Source organism: Nicotiana tabacum, chromosome 21, assembly GCF_000715075.1.
Source record: "Nicotiana tabacum cultivar K326 chromosome 21, ASM71507v2, whole genome shotgun sequence".
Classification (NCBI taxonomy): domain Eukaryota; kingdom Viridiplantae; phylum Streptophyta; class Magnoliopsida; order Solanales; family Solanaceae; genus Nicotiana; species Nicotiana tabacum.
The window spans coordinates 6,254,583-6,266,930 of record NC_134100.1 but is presented as its reverse complement, the minus strand read 5'-3'; the positions used below and the strand labels follow the sequence as shown (position 1 = coordinate 6,266,930).

At 35.9% G+C, this 12,348-nt stretch overlaps 1 long non-coding RNA gene across 1 annotated transcript; it reads left to right on the top strand.

Annotated features, from left to right (window-relative positions):
- Positions 1–3,743: 3,743 nt before the first annotated feature.
- LOC142175417 (uncharacterized) lies at positions 3,744–5,731 on the top strand. Its single transcript, XR_012704445.1, has 2 exons — positions 3,744–4,017; positions 5,274–5,731. It is a non-coding gene; the product is annotated as an uncharacterized LOC142175417 (long non-coding RNA).
- The last annotated feature ends 6,617 nt before the right edge of the window (positions 5,732–12,348 follow it).

The following is a 12,348-nucleotide window of genomic DNA, read 5'->3' as shown; positions in this document are numbered from 1 at the left end:
ATTAAAAAGTTATATACAATTGACTGAAAATAATAGTATGCTCTCCATCTGAGTTGGTTCTATTTATTTTTGGATTGTATAATTCTTGCATTATATAATATACTTTGCATGAATAATTCTTTTCCCATCGAAATTTATTATTCCAGATGCATGTATGTATATAAATATTGAATGCAGTATGAATTTTACTATTCAGTGTTTTGACTTATTATGATCTATTTAATATTTTTATCTCAACTCCACAATGATTTTATGCAATTTGTCGTATTACTTGTTAAAATTTTCTTTTAGTGATAAGGCATTAATTTTAAGGATGCAATATATGTACTTTTGTTAGAAGGAATTTAATTCCGGTTTCTGGGCAAAATAAGAGATGGATATTTGTTTTATTTTTCGAATAACTCTTGAGTTATTGAGCTTAATAAACACTTTATCTCTTGTGGTACATGAATGCATGACCTTGTTATTATATATTGATGTCTCTCCTGAACAGAACAATATTAGTCTACCTCATAAGAGAATATGTTCTTCAAAATTGAGTAAAACTTATCTGTGCACTTTTATCTAAGTCATATTAATCTGGATAGGATTTCAAGTTGATCAAGTATGGACCTTAAGGTTCATTGAAAGTAGAGGCACTACCATCTTGTGGATCCTGTTTGGAAGGAAATTTGACTAAAAGATGTTTCCCTTTAAAAGGAAATAAAACTAGTGATAAGCTAGAATGAATCCTTTCTGATTTGTATGGTTAAATGAACATACTCATAAGAGATAGATTTTGAGTATTTTATGACGTTCATAAATGATTACTCAAAATATTAATATATTTATTTGATGCACTGTAAGTCTTAATGAATTAAGTAATTCAAGGTTTTTAAGATTTGAAATAGAGAAGCACCAAAGAAATATATTAAGTTACTACAATTTGATTGTAGTGGCGAGCATCTCTCTAAAGAGTTTTTTAGTTACATATCAGAATAGGGATTACATCTCAATTGACTACACCGTAAACTCCATAATAGAGTCGTGTAGTAGAAAGAAGAAATAAGTCTCTTTTGGATATGGATAGACTAATGACGTGTTATTCAGATTTGCCTTATTTATTTTTGGAATATTTCCTGGAAACTTCAAATTACATTCTGAATTTAGTTCCTTCTAAGCTAGTACCTGGGACATCTATAGAACTGTGGACTGAATGTAAGCTTGGTCTGTGGTATGTTCAGATATAGAATTATCCCGCATATGTGCTGAAAGGGAAAGCAGATATGTAAGTTGGAACTAAGGATGGATAGGTGCATGTTTATCGAATATCCAAGAAAACGAATGAAGCTTTATTTTATTGTCCTTAAGAAAATAAGGCAATTGTTCATTTTATTTTATTGTCCTTAAGAAAATAAGGCAATTGTTAAAACAAATGCATTTTTCTAGATAAGGACTGTTTAATAAAACATGTTCCTAGAAGTAAACTATTTTTACAGGAACTGGGCAAAGAAATAACTAGATGTTCAAGAACATCAAAACCCACACGTCAGAATTGACGTTCCATTGCATTTAAGTAGTGAGAGAACGTTAATAGACATAATATGCCTTTATCGAGTGGGAGTGATGTTTGAACATTGAACACTATAGTAAGAAGTCACTAATATTTCAATGTCGTGAGGTAACGAAGGTAATATTAGTGGTACTTCGTCTTAGTGGGAGAAAGCTAAAGAAAGTTATAGTTCGGTGTTCATTCTTGGGATAGTTTCGGTAACAGGATCTCTGAAGAGTTTAATACCAAACTAGATAATTACGACAAAGTACTACTGGACAAATATTGCATCAGATATAACTTGGCAAGATTCTTTAACAAAACCTTATTTGGTGAAGACTTTTAATAGTCATGTAAAAGAATGCCTGAGAAAGTTGTAGATGCATGGTTATGAGTCTAAGTGGGAGATTGTTGGGGCATATACTATTAACCATGCATTTGGATATAGTATATTCTAATAATTATCATGGTTAAAAGTCTAAGTGGGAGATTGTTGGGATATATACTATTAACCATGAGTTTGGTTTAGATATAGTATTTATTATGAAATAATTGTTTATTTAGTTTTAATAAAGTTTTAAATAGATCATATAATAGTCTGTGTCTTTTGCTTATATAGTAGATGATTTAGTGTATAGAGTTTAGCTTATACACGGACGATTAAATCATCAGTTCTTATAAGTATAAAGTTTGAGTTCACAATCTAATGATGGAATTGGACAAACCATCAGGAATGATTGTAGCACAAGATTAAATATAATTAATCTTGATTATGGGAATGGTTTAATTCCAACTTCTTGTGCTAGTACATTTTGTATGTATTGAACGGACCAGGTAGAGATAAGTATTTTATACTGACTTAATAAAATAAACTCTCTAGCCATTAAATGTACTTATACTCTTAATCTTGATATAATTATTATTAGTTGTGTATATTATTATTGTTTTGATTTATTAAAAGGCGAGATTCTTTCGTGGGTCAATATGCCTGGTAAATTGGATAATAATAATATACATTGGCGAAGTAATAGTTAGTTGATGGAATCCATGTCTCGGTTTAGAGATTGATGATATACCTTTATGAAAGCTTATAAGTTTTCATGTGTAAACCCGGCCGGTGGATTTTGTATCCGAGACATGAAATAACTTAAGCGAAAGTCTAAAGGAAATAATCAATAAATTAAATCGTCAGTAATTTAATTTAATTGATTCGTATCTGAATCTTAACATGGGGAGTTAAATAAGATTTAATGGATGAATTTCGAAATTGAATAAGGAGTGTAATTACGAATTTTTAGTGGAATAATTCGTAATTAATTATGGTGGATATTAATTTCGAAAATTATAAATTAATTCCATAATTGGAAGCCTTGTTAATTAAATTCTGTGGTCCCTACTGTGCCTAAATAATAGGAAATAAAGGAATCCTTTTTCTGGTGGAAAAGAAAACCTAACAGGTTTTGGAAAAGGGTCTTAACCCTTAAAACTTGTGCTATAAATACATAAGGTTTTCCACCTAGACGGATGAGTAGATGGTGGCTGAAATTTTCAGCCAAGTTTTCCTAGAAATTTCGCCCACACGAAATTGCTATTTTCGGGTATTATTTGGGTAACACAGTAGAAGACCGTGGAACATTCGAGGATCACGATTGTGCGGGTGATGGAGATTCCATTGAGAAGTTATGGAACTGAAGGCTCACATGGTAGAAGAGATATGTTCACGCTTCAAGAGGTAACCCGTAAATCCCGTTTATGCTAGTTGTCTAAATTACATGTGATTTTGATACTGGGATTGCTTCCGCTGCATATAATAATCCATCAATTGACTTCCTAGTCATCCGTCTGAGGAGTTGTGCCGTCGCCCGTCTACCCTAATTTTTCTCTTCAGGTTCAGAGTTTACTATTTAGACGAAGACGACTTTAGAAATTAGAAGTTTAGGTTTTAGTTTTAGAGTCTTCACTCTTTAGAGTTTAGACCCTAATTGAATTATTGGGCTTGGGTTAAGGTGTTGGAATGGGCTGGAAATTATAAAAAATTATTGGGCATTGGGCAGGCTGGGTGCTGGGGTGGGCTGGGACCTGGGAATTATTTTAGAAGGTCTTTAAAAATTCGGTTAATTAGGTATTTTGGTATACCGAAATTTCAAGATCTTAATACCGAGAACCGTACCGAAATACCAAAAATGTAGTACCGAATTAGACCGAAATACCGAAAGCGAAATACCGAATTAATTCGGTACGGTTCGAAATTCAGTTTTTCGATTTTTATGCCCACCCCTAAAAATAAGTGTTCCAATAAAGAAAAATCAACAGTCGCTTATTTTCCCTGCAAAAGAAACGTCGTTTCCGTGCAAAAGAAATAGTCGCTCTTTTACTGCTCTTAAACTGCTCCTCTCTTCATCCGTGCAAAAGAAACATCGTTTGCTCTTCAGAATTTTAATTTTTCCCTTCAATTTCCGTTTCTCTTATTTCTACTACTGCTAGAGGTAAATCGCATCTCTCTGATTTTGACTTTGTGATTTGATTATCTCTTCCTTATTTTTGAGATTTATTTGGTTTGTATTCCTTGTATCACTGTATCCAATCTTCTAGGATTTTGCTTATGTTCCATACTGTTTGTTCTTTGTGATAAACTTTTATTTCTTAAATAGTTTTAGTATGTTTTTCTTTAAACTGTATAGGGTGAACTATGACTCTGTTTTTTTTTTTTAATTTTTTGTAGCTTCTAAGAGTTCTCGACTATCTAATCTTCTAATCCTAATTATGGCTATGGCATGATAGGCTTTGGGGATAATCTCTGTCCAGATTTGCGATTTCATCTGAGTTCAATAAAAGAGTGACCTTTGGTTGGTGCAATTACGGCTTCATATCTCTCTGTATATGATTTTTTTACATTCTTTAAGTAAGGACAAAATTTCAAAGTATTAAATTTGAGTCTCTTATAATAGAAATAAATATACTTATACACGTATATTTAATTCACAAAAGGAAAAATCATGTTATCAAATCTGTCAAAGATATATCCACATAAACAAATTATTTTTTCTTAAAATTATTATTGATTCAAGAATTGAACAAGAGCTCTAGAGATTTCAGTTTAGCTTTGTAAAATTTGATGGATTACATGGTTGTAGACATCTTCGATGAAATTATTGTAGGTAAAAGGTCACATGTTAATATAAAGAATAATATGAATATAAAGCTTGAAATAGCTTCCACTTGCTTTTACTTGAATTCAAGAAGCAGCTAAGACCTGTCAAATTGAAGCTTGGAAATATAATGTATTAGTTCTTTTTCTTATCATCATACAAAGTCAAAAGTTCTTTATTTGACTCAAAAAAAATGCTAGAAACCCGTATAACTTGTCAGATGAAGCTCCTATTCAAGGTTTATTATCTTTTGTCTATGTAATTAATGATTCCTTTTGTTGCAAGGGAGAGATAATTTGCAGTACATGAAAAATAATTTGACATAAAGATTGATATAGGGCACCTATAGAAAATTCTTTCAGGATACATCTTAATCTTGGTCATTTAGTTACTAAAAGCCATGCTAACTTTAGTATCAAAGAATGGGCAGAATTATATTGTTAAATTGATGAGAAAATTGCTTTATGCTGTGTTAATGGCATTCGTTCTACACCTACAAAAAATTTCAATAATGCAGGTTATTTTTTTCCTTGTGAGCATTTGTTTAATACTGTTGTGTTTATATGATAACTTCTCTTCGTGCCATTTGCTAGGAATTATAAGAATCCAAGTATTATGAAGAGAAGTGTCATTGGTATAGAAGAAGCTATATGCCAAGTTTTGATCAAGCAATTCCTCAATTTTCTTTTGCTTCTTTCTCCTTAGTTAAGCAATTTCAGTTATAAATATTGTTTTTGCTCGTAGCACCATTCTCACCTTCCTTCTCCTTATCACTATGCATTTCCCGAATGGCCGAATTTTAATGACACTTTCCCTTCTTGTCATACATTCCCCATAGAAGCAATAAGAATACTGCTATAGATGGTCTTTGTAGTTTTGACGCTGAAGTGAAGCTGCAAAATATTACAGAGAAGTTGGGAGTTATGCTGAGGAGGAAGGGTGTTATTTTTTACTTCAGTATTATACATATCTATTGTAGTTTTTTCTTTTGAGTTTTGTATATTTGAATTGTTGTTGTATTTTAATTTATATATGTGTCGTACTTCCCTAATAGAGATTTGGTGATAGGGAGATATGCCAGTGTTCCACCACAATAGTATATATGCGTGTTCTGCTTTTTCCGCAAAACTCTGTCTATTAATATAGGCTAAAATTTAAGTTGAAATCCGGTAATTTTCCACTTAATAAATAAGAGTGGGAATAGCATTAGCTTCGAATATAAAAGGTACCAAAGTTACTGAAAAATTTACTTTGAAAACTTTTAACAACTGAATTTATAAAAAGAAATATTTTGCCGCGCGGACTAATTAACTAGTTTACAATATTGTTGCGGAAAAATTGTATATGAGGTACCAAAAGAAAAGTATGACTCCCTAAGGGTTACACCGAATTTACTTAATTCTTCTAGACACCTAAACACAAAGGGGATCTAGAATTTAAACTTTATGGGTTCAATCTCTAATTTTTTTCATTGATCTTATTATATTTTAAAGTTATGTGTTCATATCTACTATTTATTACAATCTTAATAAATTTCTACACGTAAATTATGCTCCGTGTAAAATACTGGTTTAAGATGAACCTGGTAATATAAGGCCAGATACGCCCCTGCCTAAACATATTAACACGACTTTACAATGAAAAATACGACATTGTTCTTCCTCGTATACTTCAATGCATTAGAGGTGGATGCTTCATGCTTTCAGAGCTAGGATTTTAAGTATATCGATCCTAAATTATAGAAAACATAGGTTAATAGGTTCTAAATAAATTATTTATACATATTGAGTGAATATTTTTAGCATAAATACATGATCGATAATGAACTCTGCCGAACTCTGTAAACAGAACTGTAGTTTCACCATTAATTTGATGTGTTCAATGAAACCCATCATTTTCAACTGGGAGAGAGAGAGAGAGTGTGTGTTCGTGACGAGGTCGAGATGGCCAGGGACAAGACTACAAGACAGTGGGTCAGTGTTCTTGTTCGTGGAAGGGACTGTTTTGGCTTAGAAAATCATAAAAGGCAAGGAAGGCAGTGATGCAGAAATTTTGAGTTTGTGGGTGCCAAAAATCAGTGTGGGTTCTTTCAAATCAGTCAGTTGACGTGCTGGATTTGCTGTGGAAATGACGGACAAGAAACGCAATGAGAAAACAAAAACGTTGCACTTGAGGGCAAGGACAACGTAATTCTCAAAAGAGTGCTGAACTTGTGATGTCTTTGCAAATGGCAACATGTGTTGGGATCTATTCGACGAGAGCGTCGAATTCAACTGGTTGGGGTGGTTTGTTAGACCCATGACAAAGCTGATAGGCAAGCGGCACGGCAGTGGCGAGGATTTGGCATGATGGCCTTTCCATTGGCCTATGTGCGGGGGGGAAATCAACATGCAAGATAATGCGGGGGTGTTGTCGATGGCAACAAACTGTTGCTAAGGCAAGTGGGACAGACTACACTTGTATTTGAGGGCTAAGGTGTGACGGACTACACCAAAGCAAGAGTGGGCTGCGTACAAGCAAAGGCCAAGACCTTGACGGAACTAGGCGGGCTGGATGGGAGCTTGACAAGGCAAAACGGGAAAGACCTCGGCGCTAAAGTAAGGCAGCTTAGTGCCAAGGCAGTGGCATTGGCAATGTGATGTTTCCATGACTTAGGTGAGCGGGCTGGCACCTAAGTTACTTGTGGGCAAACGACTTGGCTCTATCATTTTCAAAGCCAGGCAAGTTCGTGGCAGTGGAAAGACGATCGGTGGCAGAATTCGTGGGGCTATTTGAGAACATGGCTGGTGGCACAAATGCGGAACTGCGTCAAAGGATAGAGTAGTTGGAAGCACTCGTTGGGCAGGCTCTCGAAGTAAATGGCGATTCTTCTGTTCTTGCAAGAATGGCATGGTTAGAGGCAGATTATGCAGCGAGACATGAGACAACGCTGGCAGAAATGGCCTTGGTATGCCAAGAGAAGGAAGAACTGCGCGAGGAAGTGGTTCAACTTTGGAGGGAATTGCAAACTGTTGTCCCTAGAAGTGATGAACGCACTAAGTTGAGGATTCCGGAGCCAAAGGCATATGGGGGTGCAAGAAGTGCCAAAGAACTGGAAAATTTCTTGTGGGATATGGAACAGTATTTCCAGGCTGCACGTGTGACGGATGACGACAAGGTGACAATCACACCAATGCATTTGACTGGTGATGCAAAGGTGTGGTGGCATACACGAATGGCAGAAACGGAAAGTGCTGGACTGCCCAAGATTGGAACTTGGGAGATGCTGAAGAAGGAATTAAAATCCCAATTCCTTCCAACTAATTCGTCGTGGTTGGCACGAGATGGACTTCGTCGCTTGAAACAAAGTGGTACAGTGGCGGAGTATGTCACGGAATTTTCGTCATTGATGCTCAATGTAAGTAATATGGCAGAGGAAGATAAGCTGCATTACTTCATGAATGGATTGAAGGGTTGGGCGCAATTGTAGTTGAGAAGGCAGAATGTTCAATGCCTCTCTACTGCCATTGCAGCGGCAGATGCGTTGGCTGGCCTGAACATAGGTGATGACCCTGCTGGAACTTCGCATTCAAAGGCTGACGGGAAAGCTAGGGAATGGAAAAAAAGAGGGAAGGGGAAAGCTGCCGAAGATGAGGGCTTTGCCAAGAATGTGAGACAAGAGAATCACAACGGCAAAAAAAGGAGCGGCAAGTTCAAAGGCTGCTTCACTTGTGGTGGACCGCACTTGTAGAAGGACTGTCCGGTGCAGGCTAGGGTGAATGCTATGCTGGCTGCAGAGAAACAGGAACAAGTGGCGGAGGCAAATGCCATTGTGGCAGATGGGAATGGAGCACCGGGGGTGGTGTATGTCAACAACCCCTTGGGGCTGCTTCATTAAGTCGGCTCGACGAGGACGTCGATTTCAAAAGGTGCGGGTGGTTTGTTAGGGCCTAACTTTTTGTCATCGGGCATGGCATAGCTGTGGGCAAGGATTTGGGTGTGATGGCCTTGTCATTGGCCTATGTGCGGGCAAAACGATCATGCGGAAGACGGAAAAGACATTGTCATTGAGGGCTGTTGTAGGCAAGTATGGGCCAATACCTTGGGACAGGCAAGGTGCGCTTGGCAAAGGCTTGACAAAGCTGCGTGGGCAATATTAGGGCGGCATGGCACGGCATGCCAGCCAAAGTCAGTGGCACGACACTTTGGGTTGTGGCAGCTAAGGACGGGCTAAGCTAAGACAAGACGGAAATGTGGGATGATGGAAAAGGCTTTCAATAGCTAAGGCAAAGCTATGTGAAGGAAAATACAAGCAATGACACGAGGGAAATGAAGGTTGACATGAGCAAGGCAGATTTGGGCCAAGACAGTGTGCGGGCGGCATCGACGTCCGGCATGTGCGGCAAAATCATAGGTAGCGGATTGCGGGCAAGGCATTGGCATAGAGCAATGTCAAGATGTGCCAAGGCTGGGCGCAATGCCAGCCTTGGACGCGAATCAGCTGGCCAAGTGAAGATGGCACATGCAATGCACATGGAAAGTAGTTGGCGGCAGTACTTGTGGGCAAACGACTTGGCAAAGGGAAGGGCATCAAGGCTTGGTGACTTGATGCTAAAATTAGCATGGGCAACGGGCAGACTTGATCAAGTAGGGGCGACTTGACAAGAACAAGCTACTGTGGCAGCGGATAGGCGTGCGGCTAAGTTAGGGGTGACGAGCTGTGGCGATGGCATTGAGCGGAAGCAGTGTCAAAGGCTAAGGCTGGGCGCAAAGCCAGCCTTGGGCGTGCAGCAGTTGGCCAAGAAACACGCACATGCAGCGCACATGGAGCGGTTTTCAAGTGCGCTGTGCACATGCCATGCAGTTGACGGTTACAGCTGCCTTTGTCCAAGAGTTGCTGATTATAGGCTGAGTCTATGCACATTTTTAGGCATGTTAGAGACATGTCCTACACGTTTTGATCATGGGGATCATGTCCTATCAGTTGGGGGATGTCAACTGAACATAGGAAACATTTTGGGCTGACTACACTATATATATGTGTGCTAGCAGCCTTAAAAACAGGCTAAGTACCTAGGGAGGGAAATGGTCTGAAAGATAGGCATAGGGTTGTCTATTTTATGGCTTGAGCATGGCAAAATATGTGTCATTGCCTTGCCAAACGAGTGGCAGCACGAGCGGCCTTAGGCATGGGCTTTTATAGGGCAGATTTGTGCAAGTGTAGGCCATTTTTGTGAGTTGGTGCCTGCCAAGGGTGGCAGCACCTTGCCTAACTCGAGAATTTCCTTTGTAATTGATTTATTATAAAAGGTTGGGAAAGGGTTCCCGTAAATCTGTGTTGCCTTTGTTTATTTTTGTTGCCTTAAATTTATTCAAAGTGTAATCGAATTTCATTTACAAAGAATAATAAGCTTCCTACTGAATCCCTTATTCTTTTCCCGTTTTAACTTTGACAAATTTAACTTTTCTGGCAAGCTATAACTGAATCATCCTTTATTACGAATATTCTTTTCCCCTTTTATTATCATACGTCAGTTTTATTTTTCTTGTTTAAATTTTAAATATTCTTTGTTACAGATATTAATTAAAGAAGGAGTTTCCTAGTTATCTCCTTTCTTTTCCTTTTTAGCCTACGGATTTTTTTTTTCTCCAACGAAGAATTATATTTGTATTCCAACTTAAATTTACTTAAGAAGGATAAAAAAGGCGAACGACATTTCATTAAGGGTCTTCGTGCTTTTAATATAATATAAATATAGATATAGAATAGATAGATTACATGCCTTTACTTTTATTTGGTACACTAACCACAGTCTGCGGAATGACGATAGTCAACTACGAGCAAAGTTAGTCTGACTAAAAAGATTTTTTACAATTAACCCTCCCTTTCCCCGTACATTCACTAAAAGCTCATTTGGTACATGGGATAAGGGATTATTAATCCCCAAATTAAATTTGAGATGAGTTTATTTCTTGTTTGGTTGGGATAAAATCACAGTATAACTTATCTTAGGATTAGTTATACCTAAATTTTAGTGTATTATTTTTATTCCTATCGAAAAGTAGATTAATACTTCCAAAATAATTAATCTTGAAATAATTAATCACGGGATAACTTGTGCATGGCAAAACGACACCTAAGGCTGCTAAATAGGCAATGTGACATTATCATACTAGTGTAATTTTAACTTGCCCCAGAAGAACTTGAAGATGTCGGAAGAAATCGCACCGCAATTCCTCGAACTTCAAAAAGTCAAGCGATAAGGTTTTTTTATTTTTTTTTATTTTTTTTTTGATAAGGAGACAAGATCAATATCTAAAGATTTGAGAAGAAATAAGGGGGAAAACGTAACAGAAAGGTGCAACATCATTTTCATTTTTTTTTTCTTATTTTCTAAATTATTAAAAAAAAAATATACACTGTCAATTCCAATTAAATATTTTTAGTTTAATTTTAAAGTGTATATTAACATAATAACTAAATAATTTAATTGATCTAAAATTGTTGAGCTACATGATGCATGGGTCAAGTAAATTTTAAGTTTTCTATTTTTGGAAATAGATTAAAAGTAACCACACCGAAAATAGAAAATGTAAGTTCCTTGCTAAGTTGTTATAATTATATATGTTCCAAGCTGAAAATAGCTCTTAATATTTTCTGAAGTACCCCACCCATTGTTCCAGGGTTTTTGATGGGATTTTGGGAGTATTTCATATTTATTCTAGACACATCCCGTTATAGGTTAAAATGTTCAGACTTACAATAGAAACAATTATAGGATAGGGTAGTAATATTATAAATCACCTTTAGAATATACTCAATGTAACTATGAAAATTAAAATTATTCCCTTCATCTTAATTTATGCGATACTTTTTGCGTGACAAGAGTCAATTTGCTAATCTTTAAAGCTAAATTGAATTGGATTAATTTACTATTTTAAAAATAAAATTTAAATAGTCAAAAACTATACGAAAAATGCTATAACTTGCAATTCATCCCATGTCACTTTGATGAAAAAATACATGTTAAAATGATAGTCAAAATTCACATAATTTAAATATCTGAAAGCGAAAAATACCACCTAAATAGGGACAAAGGGAGTAGTATATTACATGAATAATTCATTTATTGAAAGTTTATCAAAAGGAACGTGCTTAACACGGGTCAGATAGGAAAAATTTGATCATATAGCAAAAGCAGGGCCGGCTTTTACTATGAGCACACGCTTTAGGCCCCTAATTTTTGGGGACCCCACTTTTTAACCTATAAGTTTATTTTAAAAAAATATAAATCACTTTCAAGAAATTTTTTATACATATTTTGATTAAAAGGACTCGATGCATATATTACTTATAGAATAATGTTAAAGTTCAGGTAAGTGGTCTCGGCAAAAAAAAGCTTTTTAAAAGTAGAAATGAGTTTAATATTAATAATGTTGCTGGAGAGATATTGAATGAATTAACTATATTGTAAATTGAAAAAGAATTATTAGAAGAAATTGATTATAAAATAATTATTCATAATTTTATATCTCAAAAAGCTAGAAATATTAAAGCTCTTATTAAAATTTGGCTCCAATTGTATTGAGCCGCCCTTAAGCAAAAGTCTATTCCACACCCAACCGCTCTCATTAAAGTCATTTACTAGCAATATAATATAGCCAAATATTGCCCAAATTTCCTATTTA